Genomic DNA, 16130 nt, shown 5'->3' on the forward strand with positions numbered 1-16130 from the left:
GAACAACTACCACTAACATAGGAAGAGATAAAGGTCAACATTCATGTTACTTTGCTGGGAACAGATTTTGGTAGCATTCTGGACTGTGGAGTCAACAAAAGAGTATCAACAATTGGGCAAAACGTATTCCATTTGTAAATATTGCAAAATTATGCTTCATTATAAAATACAGAAAAGATAAAAAACAATGGAGAAAGTTTAATATTCATGAGGGGAATGCAATAAGCATACTGTATTGTAAATGGGAGTACAACCATTAGTGACAGAGCGCTCAGACCTGAAAATAAATTCAAATTCAGGATTCAATGACCAAGATGAATTAAGCACGAGCTGAGTGTGAGGAGTGCTGTAATCAAGTAAGTAATGATATGGACTTAGCATGATGCTGACCAGTGGAAATGCTCAAATTACAGAGGAAAGGCATCGATCAGCAAGCCCTATGAAAAAATCTTAATGTGATGAATGGGTTTTCACTCATTTTCATAATTTACCAACAATAGAGGCTTGGGCCTTGAATATCACTGCAGGTTATGTTAACATTTAAAATTTTTCCTTGGTATCTATAATGCCTGTCCATAAAAATTTTTTAATTATATTTTGCCAAACTTATCAAGCTCAAACGCAATACAGTCAAACTCTTTATGATAATATTGATTTACTATGTTGTTGCAATGCAATACATTAACTACACACATTGCTATAAACTTCAAAAGAAGCAGATTAAACGAGTTCTTAATGATTTTGTTATAATTCAGAAATTACATCTTTTCTTACTAATAAGTCACAATTTACATTAACTGTGATACAAAATGCAACTTGCAGAACAGTCCGATAAATAGGTTTTGTAATGCAAATTGGCGAAAGGAATCTTTTCTTCAAGTTTTGTGAAGTTGTTCAAAGACATGAAGGTTTCTCTAGTTACCGCTCATTACCCTTACGAGCTGTTTGCTAACATTTTAACACATTGCTATTTTCATTCTTAAAATTATCAAATCTTTGTTTATACAATGACTTCATTACATGTCAGTTATTAATGCTGGAAAATTTATTGCTGGCATAATAATGCGGCATAAAAAATACATGTGAAAACACCCTACTCAGTAATGTTTATGCTCTATTATTTGCAATTACAACTATATTTTGGTTCACTGGGAAAAGCAATAATGCCGACTGTGTACCCTCTTTGCTACGATTCCAAAATCAGAACACTATTTGGTGTTAATCTTCTGAAGTTTTCTACTGTTACTGCTGAAGCCTTTTTTTACCAGGTCTCACTTTGCCACAAGCAATCAATGGAATGACACGTTTACTGTTCACCTATTCACACATGCGATGACATTCAGAAACATCACAAAACAAATCTTCAGTATCATAAAACTTGAAAGGTTTACGATTTTCTTTCTATATGCACATACAGTATGACATTTACTATTTTTATTTGTCAACTCCCTAATTTGCAGTTCTCTGTTTCTGACTGATATGAAAAGGCTTACTTTTTTTTTTATTTCACCATCCAATATTTTGCAATTTAATTCACTAATCTTGTCTGTCTGGTACAGTTGATGTAATGACAAAACTTGAAGTACTGTACATCTTGTAAATTCAAAACTATAGCTCACTTCCTAACAAATCTTGTATCACTTTTGAACTTAGACTCCCTCTCAATACGACTATATATCTAATAGCAAAAGTTCAGCACATGTGATCTTTGTTAAATATGTCATTCGTACCCTATTGTGACCTAACTTTGTAACCATTATCAACAAGCCTACTCACAGGTGAGATGATAGATTTAAGGTCATTAAAACTGGCATTCTAATTACAGGTGAGAGTAAGGAGGAGGACTATTAGGTAGAGTTTACATATGTCAGGTTCAGCCAATTTGTACTGGCATTATTAATATACATAAATGTCATCAACCAACAAACGATTTAGTAGTATGCATACATTTATTATAACGCAATCTTTATGAATATGTGAATCAATACTGGAACGCGTTACTATTTTCATTTTCCTTGGCTAGGATATTATTGGCACAGTAAACCTATACCAGTTTTGGATACAGCTCATACCAACAGTCCATTGCGCAATGCTAAGCAGACATATTGAACAACTAAAGAACTTTGGAATCAGATAGTTGTACAAAAATCCAAATCACAAATTGTTTGAAACTCAGAAATAAACAATCCTAATTACCGATACAACAAGCATAAACCATAAAAAATTAAGTAAAATTTGACAGGAAAGTTCTAGAAAACAAGGTTTCTTTAGAGGATGTGCTTCCGTAATAAGATGTTACGACTGGCGCATGTCCATAATGAAAGAAAGTAGCACAATTTACCAAAACTGGTGACATAAGGACAGTAAATATGAGGTGTAGTATTTTCATTCAGCCATTTCACTAATGTATGAAACGCAAACGTAACGTCTTATTTCTGTAGCGCCTGAATGTGATACATCGACAACTCACTTCACGGCGGTGACTATGGGATAAAGAAGAGCAGCTACCGCGCCTAGGCCTGGCACAGGCAGAGTCATAGCCTACGCTACTGGTTTAACGGCTGGCTACTTGCTCTTGACTAGGAATCTGGGAATGGGCTATTAAATCCAAAAGGACGTCAAAATCGGGCATGAAATACACTCGAAACTGGTTAAACCGTAAATAATTAGAATTACTAAGTAACCACCCACGAATTACTTTAGCCTCAGAAGGGAACACCACCAGGTTAAGTAAATGACGGTAACCTAAGCTGGCAGGCAAAAGAACTTTCTTAACTGGACAGACAGGAACTTGGTAGGTCAAACCCCGACTCAAGGGTCATTTTGGACCTATTATGCGTTAATTAATAAAATCCCGTAGCAGCTTCCCCCAAGGGGGGCTGCTGGCCCCAGGGCCCTCGGCCTTCGACAGGCGAATTGGGGATAGGTCTGTGCAGGGGACTCCGGACGCCGAAGCAACCTAATTTACACATCGAAACGTTTAAAGGGACTCCCTAGACTTTAAATGAGGGCCATCGAGTGTCCGTTAGAGGTAAATTCGGGTAGATTTTCGCGGAATTCGGTTTTAATTTGGACAAACTCGACGAGAGGCAGAGTCAACAAATGACCATCGCCTCATTTCGCCGCCGACTGGCGACTTACCAGGCGCTGATACAGCCCAAAAATACGGTACCTGAGTAATAGACGAACTATGCAGCGAGCGGAGTTCCTTTCCAACGTATAAAAAGACCTGGATAAAGAAATATCTCCAAAAGTAAAAAAGAGATTTCGATATTCTCACTCCATTACATCGCTACTGAAACAGTGTTGCCATATTTACATGGGAGGGTGATTCACGCTATGGCATTGTGGTGGTTCTCGGGAGAAGGCTGCAGATGTTGGATATTTCGCGATTTTCTCGGATATTTAAGCACGGGAAACCCCCTTCTCGGTGGGTAAAAATCCCCCTTTGAAAAGTTTCCGGCTAAATTGATGTCAGAAGTCTTTCTACCAGACGCTGACAGGTGCGATAAAGTAGTGTAATACTTGGAAAATACTCGAACACGTTATCACGACTCAGCAACTGCCTCAAGGTTTGCTTGTTCGATTTCCTCGTACAGAATGATAACAATCACTACTCTAATATTTCATAGTCCTTAATTATCTCTTTAACAATCAGTATGCATGCCTGCATGCACTACTGTAGGTGTAGACCTGAATATCTATGGCAATCCAAATGCACTGAATATATATACTATATATATATATATATATATATATATATATATATATATATATATATATATATATATATATATATATATATATATATATACATATATATATATATATATATATACATATATATATATATATATATACATATATATATACGTATATGAGGTTGCAAAGCCCACTTCCCTCTCTTTGACTCCAGGAAACCCCGGGTGGTTTAGTGGGTGGTACGCCGGGGCTGAACATTGGTCCAAGCAAACGAGAGCTGAGAGCTGTACCACCAATCTGTCACGGCACCCAATAAGAAGCCGCAGTATGGTGAGGAAAGGGATTAAGTGGTTGACAAGGGTGTGTAAGGTATGTCTGGATTAGGGAAAGGTTCTGAAAGAATTGGTGAAAGGAATATTTGTTCGTCTGTATAATAGCAAGAGTGATAGAGCACACCAAGAATTATAAGGCTTAACGGTACACAATGGAAGCAGCCTTCTTGTTGAAGTATGTGGGAGTGAATCAAATGGATAATGGCAGGATGAGAGAAGGGTTGAGTCAGAGAATAGGTGAAGCAAGTAAGGTAACAGTGTTTGTGTGTGTGTGGGTAAATGATTGGGAAAAAATTTTGGAATGTTGAGTGCATGTGGAAAATAAAAGTTTGGAGCTGGACAGATGAGCTGTTTGTGTAAAATAAGTGGCGACTGAGTAAATGAAAAGATAAGAAATATGAAGATTCACTGAAATGGTGAAAACGCTTGTGTAGGTAAGAAGATGGACCAGAATGTTTTGACATGATTAAGTCATGTGGAAAGACCGGAAACGATAGGCTGAGAAAAAAAAAAAAGCATAATACGAACGCATTAGGAAGAGAGAGAGAGAGAGAGAGAGAGAGAGAGAGAGAGAGAGAGAGAGAGAGAGAGAGAGAGAGAGAGAGAGAAGACTCACTAATGCATGATTTTCAGCTTAGCATTTTATATAAACTCATTATTTAATCATGGCTTCCGTGGTCTGCTTCAGAGCAAGGATGCGCCACCGGCCAGAAATGTTATACACATGTAAAGCGTTATTTTAAGTCTTCAAAAAGGTAAAAGAATCCATTTACGATGAAATTCTGTTCTCTCTGTCTCTCTCTCTCTCTTTACTAGACGCAAGACAGTACGGATAGCACAAACTGGTCATAGAAATGCCAAAATCACGCGGAGAAAATTGTATGTGTACCTTTGACACTAAAAGGACACAAAAGGACACCTGGTCCTTGGTGTAGGCTAAGCCTGCCTGTAACTAGCACGGATGTGAGTCACGCCCCAAGGTTTCGTTTCCAGTTAAGCAAATGTGACCCCCAGCCTTTACGTGAATCACGAATTGATCAAGAGAGTACGTGTGTGACATCACAGCAAGCAAAATAATAATAATAATAATAATAATAATAATAATAATAATAATAATAATAATAATAATAATCGCCACCGACGCAGCTTGATTCAAAATGCCTCCGCGAAAATTTCGCCATTTGGGTCTTTCCCGCCGCTTCACTCCCACAGATCCTCCCCTTATCCCCAGCTTCTTTTCTCATAGCTTTCATCTAAGTAGGTCTCAGCATCCAAGTTCCTTTTGGGTCCCCAAGATCCCGCATGGAATGGGACTATCACTTAATGTTCTCCCAGAAGTTAAAAGCAATGCCCCCGTCGCGAAAGCTCCCGTGGACATTATTGCAACGAGCCCAAAGGATCAGTCACGCGGGTGCGACAATGGGTCACAATGAGGCCAGAGAAACTAATCCATTCAGGAACAACCCGTCAACACGCGATGAAAGAGCCCAGCACCAGTTTCATTCACTGAGATTCCTGTTGGAGTCAGTCAGTGGCGAATATTTCCTTTAAACTGGAAGCTCTGTCTCGTGTTGACTACACGAATAACAGAATGACAGATTCGGTCTCTCGTCCTCGTTGTTGTCTACAGAAGAGGCGTCGCTATCTCACAGATACTCTTCTAGGATTTGGGATTCTCTTCTCTTTTTTCTTTTACAGAGTCCATTTCAGGCAGTCTTGTCCATCTAGGGCCCCAAACCATTGAAGGAAAAATATTGAATGGAGTCACTTTTACCATCTGGTTCACGGTAGGCCTACAGGCCCTTCCGTGAGTTCTTCACGAGAGAGAGAGAGAGAGAGAGAGAGAGAGAGAGAGAGAGAGAGAGAGAGAGAGAGAGAGAGAGAGAGAGATTTTTAAATGTAGCACTTGAAATACCAACCCCCCTTTGTGGTCAACTTGCACCGCTGCGAGAGGAACACTGATTAAAAAAAAAATAGACCGACCTCCACGTTTTTATCATTCACGGGAAATCCGTCCCTCGTCGCAGTATGACGAGGTTCCTACAGCGTCCAACAATGTTTTAAGACATCCTGTCATTCTTCTTCTTCTTCTGACGTCCTCTTAGTACAAGTGACGTCACCGAGATTGTGTCACACCAACAAAGAAGTAGGCCTATCTTATCCTTGTTGGTTTCATACCCGGATAAGAGTGAAGGACTGGAAGTAGTGACGCATTTGCTTAATATATAATAATAATAAAGGAAAGTAGCCAAGACTTCGAGGATAAACAAATATTTGACTTCCGCTAAAGCAGTATTACGTGTGGATTTTAAAAGAATTTTACCAAAGGCGGGTCTCTTGCCTGACAACAATTGCTTCGTTTTTGAGGAAGATAGGACAGCAGTTTTTGGGGGAGATGGGACATATTTTGGGGGTGTTAAGGGAAATAATGTTGACTGATAAACCTTGGCGGATGTTTGAGGTTTCGGAAAGTTATTGCTTCTGAGACGTTTTCGTTCGGCTGAAGGACCCCTATATGAACTGAGCTGGTTATATGTGGATTCTGGATTATTAATATGATTATTATTATTATTATTATTGATAGCTCGTTAAAAATCGTCCTTAGAACAGAATGACGATGAAAGGAGAAAAAGTAAAACAAAAGATGATAAATTGTTATAATTCTTATAATAATATTAATCAATACAGTTAAACCTATACACGGACATTTACTGTACATTTTATACAAAAACAGTTCATAAACAAGAAGGAAAAATAAAACAATGTAACCCTTCTAGATTTTACAGCAGCTACGTTGCCTCTCTAAAGGTAGAGACTTTTATAAAGCACCAGTGTAGCCTCTGAATTTATACTCTTCAGAGTAGCAAGAAACATGCCCTGAAGTCACGAAGATGACATTTAAAACTTTGGTTACGCCTAGGTTTCGGTATGCGTACTGAGATATGTTTACTTACCTTTACCGATTTTGTTACTTTCAATTTTTCCTAATAAGCATTAAGGCCATTGTAATCATAATAATAATTTAAGACAATAATAAAGAAATGAGACCGGACAGAAAAAAGTGTGGGCTTTATCCAGAAGTTAAAAAATGCTAGAAGGAAAGAGTTTTGGAACTTCCTAACCTTATTTATCCAAGACTTTGGTGTTTAAGCTCATTCATCGAAGACTTTGCAGGTTACACTCATTTATCCTAGACTCTGAAGGTTACTAAAACTAATTCATCCTGAACTACGAACACTGATGGCTTAATTAATCCAAGTCAGAAAATGCTCGTACTAAACTCATTTATCGAAGACGATAAAAGGTACTAAACTCATCTATGAAATCCTAAGAAAGTTACAAGAATAATTTACCAAAGGCTCTGAAAAATACGAAACTCATTCACCAAAGGCTGCAAGCTACCAAATTCATTTATGTTCGTGCCTGAAATGTTGAATGACTTTTGTATATAATTATCTCAAAACGCAGAGTTCTGCTAAGCTCCTTTCTGGCTAATGTCAAGCTGTGAATTCCGATGTGCCATGACATCACATCCTATATTTTTTCCTGTCTTCCTTTCTATGCAGATGTTTGTTTTAGAAAAGAAGGGGGACTGTCGGTCTACGTCTTTAGAATATACACTCTTTACGCAGTAAATAGCATGGATCGTGGCCAGCTTTCCTGCACCGCAGATTAGGGAAGAAGACATCCGTGCTTAGACTGACGGACCAAAGCATACCAACTCTTTATACTCCTTACGAGGGTTGCATTCTTTTAAAGAGGGCTTTGGCTTTTCTGACACGATTACCGGCCGCTCAGAATAGCAGCGTTGCCCCGTGGCTTACAGAAAGCCATTTCGATCTAACTACAAAACAACAGTAATTGTTTGATTGCGCCTAAAGCTTCGTGCCACTCAGTGGCCATGAAGCAATAATTCATGCTATGTGTTTACGTCGATCATGATTTCCTGATCAAGTTCCAACTTAAACTAGACCGAAATTAACTTTACGTGATGTTATTTAAGTTTTTATTTTATCTCAAAAGAAGTTACAGAATCACCTTTTGACTCAGATACACAAATAGGCCTAAACCGGAGGTGGTAAAGAATCCCATAGCTTAATCACGTTGGGAAAGGAACAGTCATATAACTCAGCATGATAAAGGTTACTGATCTCTTCAATGTGATTTTGCGAAGGGGTTGGTGGGTGTTCCTGAACCAAGCGAGAAGGCGTGAGGGTGGATTCTTTCAATATCAAATAATTTTATAGATCAGGGGAAGCATACAGTTATTGCATCATCAACAAGAACGGAGAAACAACTTCTGATCATTGCACAGAGAAGAGAAGTAGAGCCATAAGCAGCCAGGAAATAAAGACAGAAAGATGACGAAAGATTCTTCAGAACCTTACGGGAAGGATGACAAAGCGTTCGTAACTCGGGAAAGATGGTACTAGCCAAAACTTTTGTCATAAAACGTTCGAGCTGCAAGTATGGCGACGCTCGTGATATGTGATATATATATATATATATGTGTGTGTGTGTGTGTGTGTGTGTGTTGTGTGTGTGTGTGTGTTGTGTGTGTGTGTGTGTGTGTTTAGTTCCCTAACTCAAGTTTCAGTGAAAGGTGAAACTGCGTCACCAAATTCATAAGAACATCATAGATTTAAATAAAAAAAAAAAGTACGATTATCCCAATATATTTACGAAGGCACAGTTGCTTCCAAGCTGTGGTCTTAACCACAAAACGAGTGAGGTTGAAGAAACGAAAGAAAAATGAAGCAAATAAAATTGAATAAGTAAAAAATAAAGTGGCAATCGACGCCTTGTTTCGTACCCAACGCCCGGGTCTTCAGATAGTGGAACTATGAGCTATTCACTCGCTCGCGTTATCAGAGTTGAAGTACATGTATTTTGTCATGCGGTGGGCTTTCAAGCAGACTTTGCTTGCATGATGAGTGTGGATAATCTTACGAAATAAACAACTCTGCTGTGAGAATTCATAAGCTCGTGATGGTCCCATGTCCTGATAAAAGAATGGGTGCGGTTGAGCGCTGAACGCCATATTCTTGCACAAATAAACAAAAAATTAAGGTATCCTGAAGCATACAGCAAACCTTAGCGGCCTGAGGCAAGAGGCAACGGGTTATAACGAGACCCAGTGGAAGCAAAACCAGCGTAAGGGTTATAACGAGACCCAGTGGAAGCAAAACTAGCGTAAGGGTTATAACGAGGCCCAGTGGAAGTAAAACTAGCGTAAGAACAAAGGAGACGCCGTGAGCGAACTTATAATCGCGTATCTTATCACATGAATTATATCATATCGCTGTGAATGTAATCATTAAAAAAAAAGTAATAAAAAATGGAAGTTTACGCTCCGGTATTACGCTGTTGTGGTCTGTAACGCATTGCCTTTCGACATTATACTGATAATGAAATATGTGCATTGCTAATACTATAAGATGCAGTACAACAGTTGATGAAGTAGTAAACGAACTTGATTAAAAAAAAAAAACTTGATTTGAACAGACGCTTAAGCAGAGGCTCTTGTTTAAAGAGTTACCTCACTAGTACTACCTTCAATTGAAGTACAGATCAACAGCTTTGACGATAAGTAGGATAATGCTGAAGATATTATGACCTAAATAGGAGACATAACGAGGGACGTGAAGAGTGGGATGAACGGGAAAAGGCTGAAAATCAAAGCTAAAACAACAATGTGTACCCTCTTCTGTACATATACTGCGTCGTATAAATGTGTATTGAGAGTGTCGCAGGTTCAATCGGTGGGTTTGTGACCTTGTGGAAGGCCGTAGAGGCGCCATGTACAGTCGTACTCACCTTGAACTACGCCGTTTGTTGGTTCCTGGATGAGTCTACGAGATCAGCCTAAGCGCGCGCGCGAGCGTGTGTGTGTGTGTGTGTGTGTATGTGTGTGTGTGTGTGGCTTCTTCCATAAATGTCTGCTGAATCCGGCGAGATTCAGATGGGCGCGTACTTAAGATAACGTGGTCTAATGTCAGAAGTTTAGACCTGAAAGGCAAATATATATATATATATATATATATATATATATATATATATATATATATATATATATATATATATATATATATATATATATATATATATATATATATATATATATATATATATATATATATATATATATATTAGAAATACAATGATTCATTATGATTCACACAATAAAAATGACTATTTCTCTGCTTCACCTTGAGACTCATATCATTTACACTGAAGATACGAGATGTTACGGCGATGAATTTTACTCAGAATTTCATACTTTCCTTTTTTTATATTGATTAAATGTCTTAATTACGAGCATTCCGAAGCTGGTGTATCTATAATAAAACAAATGCACACTGGAAGCTGAATATGCATGTGTGTGTATATGGATAAAGCCATCAATTTTTTCCCAACAAATATCCAGTTTTGATTACAGAATACAATATAGTATCCAAAACATTAATTTTATAATATACAAATAATGCACATATAAACACGCGCTTATTTATCAAGTAACATAGCTTTATATCTTCACAATCTTATCAAGTCAATGCTACTATAAAATCCACAGAGGCAAGAAACATAATTCCATTTGTTCCTTTGCACAAAACTCACAAAGGTATTTTATCTGCTCCAAGATTTCTTCTGTAGGAGTGATAACGGAATTGCTGCTATAATTTTTTTTATAGCATTTTCTTATAAAACGTGATTTTGCCCCGTCATTAGCCTGTTCAGATAATATCACCTGGGAGAGTTTGGATGCTTGGAGGGGTCTCAGATTATAGGCAGAGTCCAGAGGTCGCTACCAGGCTCCCAGCGCTCTTATGCTAAAAGGCGAACTTAATCTAAAACGACTTACCGGTGACTGGGGAGGATAAGTTAATCCTTCTGACGCCTCGAACGGTTCGGTCTAGACCGAGGTTTGACACAGGCACAGGCAGGAAGCTGTACAAGGGAAATACTGCGCTGTACTCTTCTCAGATGATATTATTAAACTGTAGGTATTGCGTTAAGGAATTAATCAATAACAAAAGAAGTATTTCAGCTGAGAAAATGGACAAAAGAGCAGTCACCTCATCGTAGAAAATAATCATCACCAACATTTACAAATAAAAGATCTTCACGCAACCGTCACATCATCACATGCAATTTGCAAACATACAATAGTTACGTTACCATCACATTATCATATCACCGTGAGATAAACATGAAGCATAGTTTAGTTTTGAACGCAAGAAAAAACATAAATATATCAGGCAAAACCCAGCTTAACCTTGCATGCATAATTTTCGCATTGTTCCTGTCACCTCCTCCCAGTATACCAGTGGGCTCAATGTTGAATGTATAATGATCAAAAGACAAGAAAAAACAATAAAAGTAACTGGGTTGTTTCAGTTAACAACCACCAGTTGCTCGTTAAGTCAATTTTGTATGGCCAACAGCAGGCGGTATAAGGGTAAATGGGGATTATTCTGAAGCCGTGGTGTTATACCGTGCTATGCTAGACGCTGCACTCCACGGCTTGGTTTACTTCGTTTCCAGGACGGAGCACGGAGGATTTTCACTCCCGGGTTCCTTTCAAGTGAGTCCTTCGTAAGATTTGCATGCAATGTTATAAGCTGTGGGTTGTGAAGAACAATCACATGTTAATGAGTTTCTAGGAGGACTGTAGGTTAAATAATTACCTTAAGTTTGCTTGAAAACTGTGTATGAGATGTTTTACCGTACATAGAGATGAATAAAATAGAACGAAATGTGTAAACGCCCTCCTTAACAAAGATATACTGCTCCAAGCTTATAGATACACGTAGGGGCAAGTGCAAACACAGATTAATGGAGCCAAGACACGATAAAAAGGGGCCGTAAAAATAAAGTTTGATGATAAGGGGAGAGTATCGAAGACTTGCAGTAGGAAATAGTAACAGAATATAGTTGTAATAACAATTCTTCTAATAGCTTGTTTGATAAAGTGGAACTGGTTTAGTGGAATTCGGGATATTTCAGGATGGGATGTGTCTTCATACAGTCATGTCAGTTGTACTGTTGCTGGGTAAGAGGAAGACTGTGAAAGTGGCTATTGCGGGCAAGCTGCAGTATGACAGTCTAAATGATTTTTGGACCGAATGTAAACAGTTATTTGAAGGAGCTGTTGAAAAAATGGAACAGAACATTCTGTTAAGCGGTTCGGTAGTATAACTTATTAGCCACAGAATTTTATTAGACCTGTTATAACAGTCAGATGCAAGTAACTGCCGTTAAGTAAGTTGGAGACTGATAGCTCGGTAATTTTAGCATTCCGTCGAGAATGAATCATTCTGACCCCAAGACATCAAACGGGAGGAGAGAACTTTCAAATTGAGTTTTCGTGCAAGATAAAGGTAAATTATGTCATCGAAGAGAGCTTTGGCCTGACCTCGGTCAAAAGATAAAAAAAGTGCTGACGAATATGTTTGGACATACACATGAGCCGGAAGATGAACTATTTTGCACTTGGAAATCCTGTTGTAAGTCAGCTGAAGGAAAAAAGTGAAAGGTCATACTTTAAGAAAAGGTAGGATAGCCTAGCGAGGCGTTGGAAGTGTTGCCAGTTAAGGTGCCAAGCTTTTCATTATAAAATAACGTGTTATGGCTATCCATAGACATGAAGTCTGAAATCGTCATTATCCCTGCTTATTTTTGATGGTCCACGTTTCAGTCCTCAACTGGTAGGCCTAATCTGGGCCGAGAATAAACGTAAAATTGCAGATCGTAGTTCAAAATAACATGAAAAACGCATAACCAAAAGCTCACCTTATTAGACTTCAGTACAGGAGACGAATTCCAAAACAAATTTACAACCCTAAGAGAACAACCTATGAAACAACATGGACTCTCTCCTCCCAAACACGCACGTCGCTTCCTTCACCTAGTGATCTATATCAACCCCTTCCCATCTTTACCTTTACAAACCCCCACCCAATCCCCAAGACCACATAGGTTAATTACAAGAAAAGAGACAATACTATTTCACTGAAGTGAAGCGTAGAAAAGTAGTGAAGAATTTTCTGGTGTAAATTGCATTTCTGTGATAGCTGGTCTAATCAAATTCAGCAAGCAAGGAGTTAAACTATACAGAAATGAAAGAGAGAACCTTCATTATACATCTGGAAATGAAAGTATAACAGGGTCTTGGGCGCAGGACAAGGCTGTTTGGTTGAGATGGGATATCATGGTGGGATACCTTGATTGTTTGGTTAGGATGGGATAGCTTGGTGCGATATCATGACTGTTTGGTTAGGATACGATATCTTGATGGGATATGTTGACTGTTTGCTTGAGATGGGATATCTTGGTGGGATATGTTGATTGTTTGGTTAGGATTGGATTTGTTGATGGGATATGTTGACTCTGGTTGGGATGGGATATTTTGGTGGGGCATCTTGACTGTTTGGTTAGCACTGGATATCTTGATGGTATGTGTTGACTGTTTGCTTAGGATGGAATTTGTTGATAGGATATCGTGACTGGTTAGGATGGGATATCTGGACTGTTTGCTTGGGACGGAATATCTTACTGGGATATGTTGACTGTTTGGTTAGGCTGGGATACCATGGTGGGATATCTTGACTGTTTGCACGGGATAGGATATCTGCCATCTTAGTCTCTTGAATGAGAGGAATGGTAGTGGTGTGGATCAAGCTAGCCTTATGCCAGCAGAGGCCCTTTCCCCAAGGCAGTCCCCATAAGTGTGGCAAGCTGTAAAAGGGAGTGTGAAACTTGCTGTGGACCTCTTGACGATTTAACCAAAGGACACGCAACAAGAGCATTCCCCCATGTCCTCTTGACCAAAGATGAAGCCAGTCCCGATTTACAGCTTGAGTGACTGAAGGGCATCAGGCCGGAGTCGAACCACAGGCCTTGCAAATGCGAGCATGATGATATGTCACTAATTCTAGAATATTTTTGGCAGAAGGGGAGACGCACCATCTACCCGAACATAGATCTCACAATGAAGCATACGATGTGGCATAACTTACACTAAACAAATCCCACGAGCTAACCTCATTTGAAAATCCAGAAAAGTAAACTACTGTATTTTATGACTAGGCTAGTACGCAAAGGTATGCATTGTGATTAATGCTTTTTATTAGTATTATTATTGTTCCGAAGACAGAGCGCTTGCATGAACATTTTAAATTTGCCGCCAACTGGATAACCATAACGTACAAGGCTTCAGGATTGCGATCTCCTTGGTCTAAAGACGCAGAGGAAATTAACCTGTTTTGGCTGTTTCAGCGGTATGCAATGTCAGTATACAAAACGTTAAAATGCATGACACACTGGCAATTAAACAGATCAAAATAAATACCGAACATAATTCGAGGGAACATGCAGTTCGCTGCGATGCCATGTTTCTCGGTGTCTCTCTGTATATTACATCATTTGTTAACGAAGTTTATTTTCTTTTAAATAACAGTTTTTGTCTATGTCTTTCTTTTATGAAATAGACAGTGTATTTTGTGACGTCCGTACGGTTTTTTTTTTCAACTTCGCTATTTCTGACTGAAATTATGCCATCAAGGACGAATCCTCCATTTAAAACGTTACTTTTGGGTGGTGGTATTACGAAAGATATCAGTTATATTAAATTATCTAAATATTGTCACGTTATCGTCAATATTACAACGAATTTGTTAATGTAAATAAAATAAACCCCAAAGACCACCCACGCTGATTCATACAGAATCATACTCTGAAAAGACAGGGTGAGAAGTTAGTGAGGGTTCTCGCTCTAAAAAGTTGGACATATCCTTTACGGAAGATGTAAACAAGACATTCAAAATTTGTAAGTTAGGATGTCATCCCCGCAAAATAAGACTCGATTAATTAAATATACAATAAATTACTATCGCAAAAAGGTGAACCAGATACCCTCCTTATCCAGAAATATAATCGTTTGAATTCAGGCTAATTAATTTCATAAACGAACAGCTGTCTCTAATGATACATAGATGACATTGCTCAGCAGGGCGAGATTTTGTGAAGGAATTCGAGAGAATGCAATACATGATAGATCCTTCCGTGGGTCCTCTACCCATGAGACATAGCTAAAAGGGGTATGTGTTCAGTATATGCGTGACCGCACCCTATTTCTTAAAATAGGCGATGGGAGAGGGAACATGAGACTTAGAGGATAGCGCTTTCTGAGGTGGCGATAAAATTAGTAACTCAAGATGCAATTAGACCACTTATTGCGTCTATCTTGGCAAACTTGACTGACGAGGGTTAGTGATGAAGAGGCTAAGTGCTGATAAATCTGGACAAGTGTTTAAATCATGAAATCTGAAGAATGTGATGAGGGTTTGTGCACGTAAATAGCAATTGTAAGCAAATAGAAAGCGGATATACACAATTTATAGCGAATTCGTATGGTTTCCGAAGAGATGGGGTTTCCCGAAACTTTGGACCCACGTTTTCCTACTGTATTAAACGACGATATGTATGAAATGTTCGTATATATATATATATATATATATATATATATATATATATATATATGATATATATATAATATATATATATATATATATATATATATATATATATGAATGACAAAGAATGATGCAAAGAGCCAATGCGTTAGTTTTGTTCTAAAAAACAGGTGTTGTACATGAAAGGCATAAAAATTAATTTTTACATCCATTTTTCGGACGTTGTAAAGATCCGCAACCCCAGAGTACCCATGTAAAGATTGGCTATCCTCAGAATGAACTTGTTAACATCAGCCACCCCCAGTACTGAACACGGCGAAGGGACATTCCATTTGGCCGACAACAAACAGATGCACCGCCAGTATCAGAATGAGCTTGTTAACATCAGCCACCCCAAATATTAGCTTGTTAAGATAAACAACCCTCAGGTACTCTGGGGTTGCTGTTCTTTACAACGTCCCATTTTTCTTTCTGTTAATTTTCTTATATCACATTACTCTCTAATTTGTTTTCCTCACTGGAATGCTAGGGGCCAGATTTTTCCATTTTTCCAGTAGAGAATGAAAGGTCTTTCATAATTTGGGAAGCGTTTGTTGGCTCATCTGCAGTTCATTTACAGTAG

General features: G+C 38.4%; 1 protein-coding gene across 7 annotated transcripts in view; it reads right to left on the reverse strand.

Moving 5' to 3' along the window:
- Positions 1 to 10043, reverse strand: part of drk (growth factor receptor-bound protein 2 drk) — a 37459-nt gene extending 27416 nt beyond the window's left edge. The window contains exon 1 of one of the 7 annotated variants that reach the window (XM_067093194.1): positions 3173 to 3488. The gene's annotated coding sequence lies outside the window, so the exon portion shown is untranslated. Of the gene's footprint in view, positions 1 to 2698; positions 3132 to 3172; positions 3565 to 5953; positions 6000 to 9851 lie in introns of those variants that run through there. The other 6 variants (XM_067093199.1, XM_067093201.1, XM_067093196.1 and 3 more) reach the window with 6 other exon arrangements.
- Between the last annotated feature and the right edge of the window lie 6087 nt (positions 10044 to 16130).

Source organism: Macrobrachium rosenbergii, chromosome 49 (genome assembly GCF_040412425.1).
Source record: "Macrobrachium rosenbergii isolate ZJJX-2024 chromosome 49, ASM4041242v1, whole genome shotgun sequence".
Classification (NCBI taxonomy): Eukaryota; Metazoa; Arthropoda; class Malacostraca; order Decapoda; family Palaemonidae; genus Macrobrachium; species Macrobrachium rosenbergii.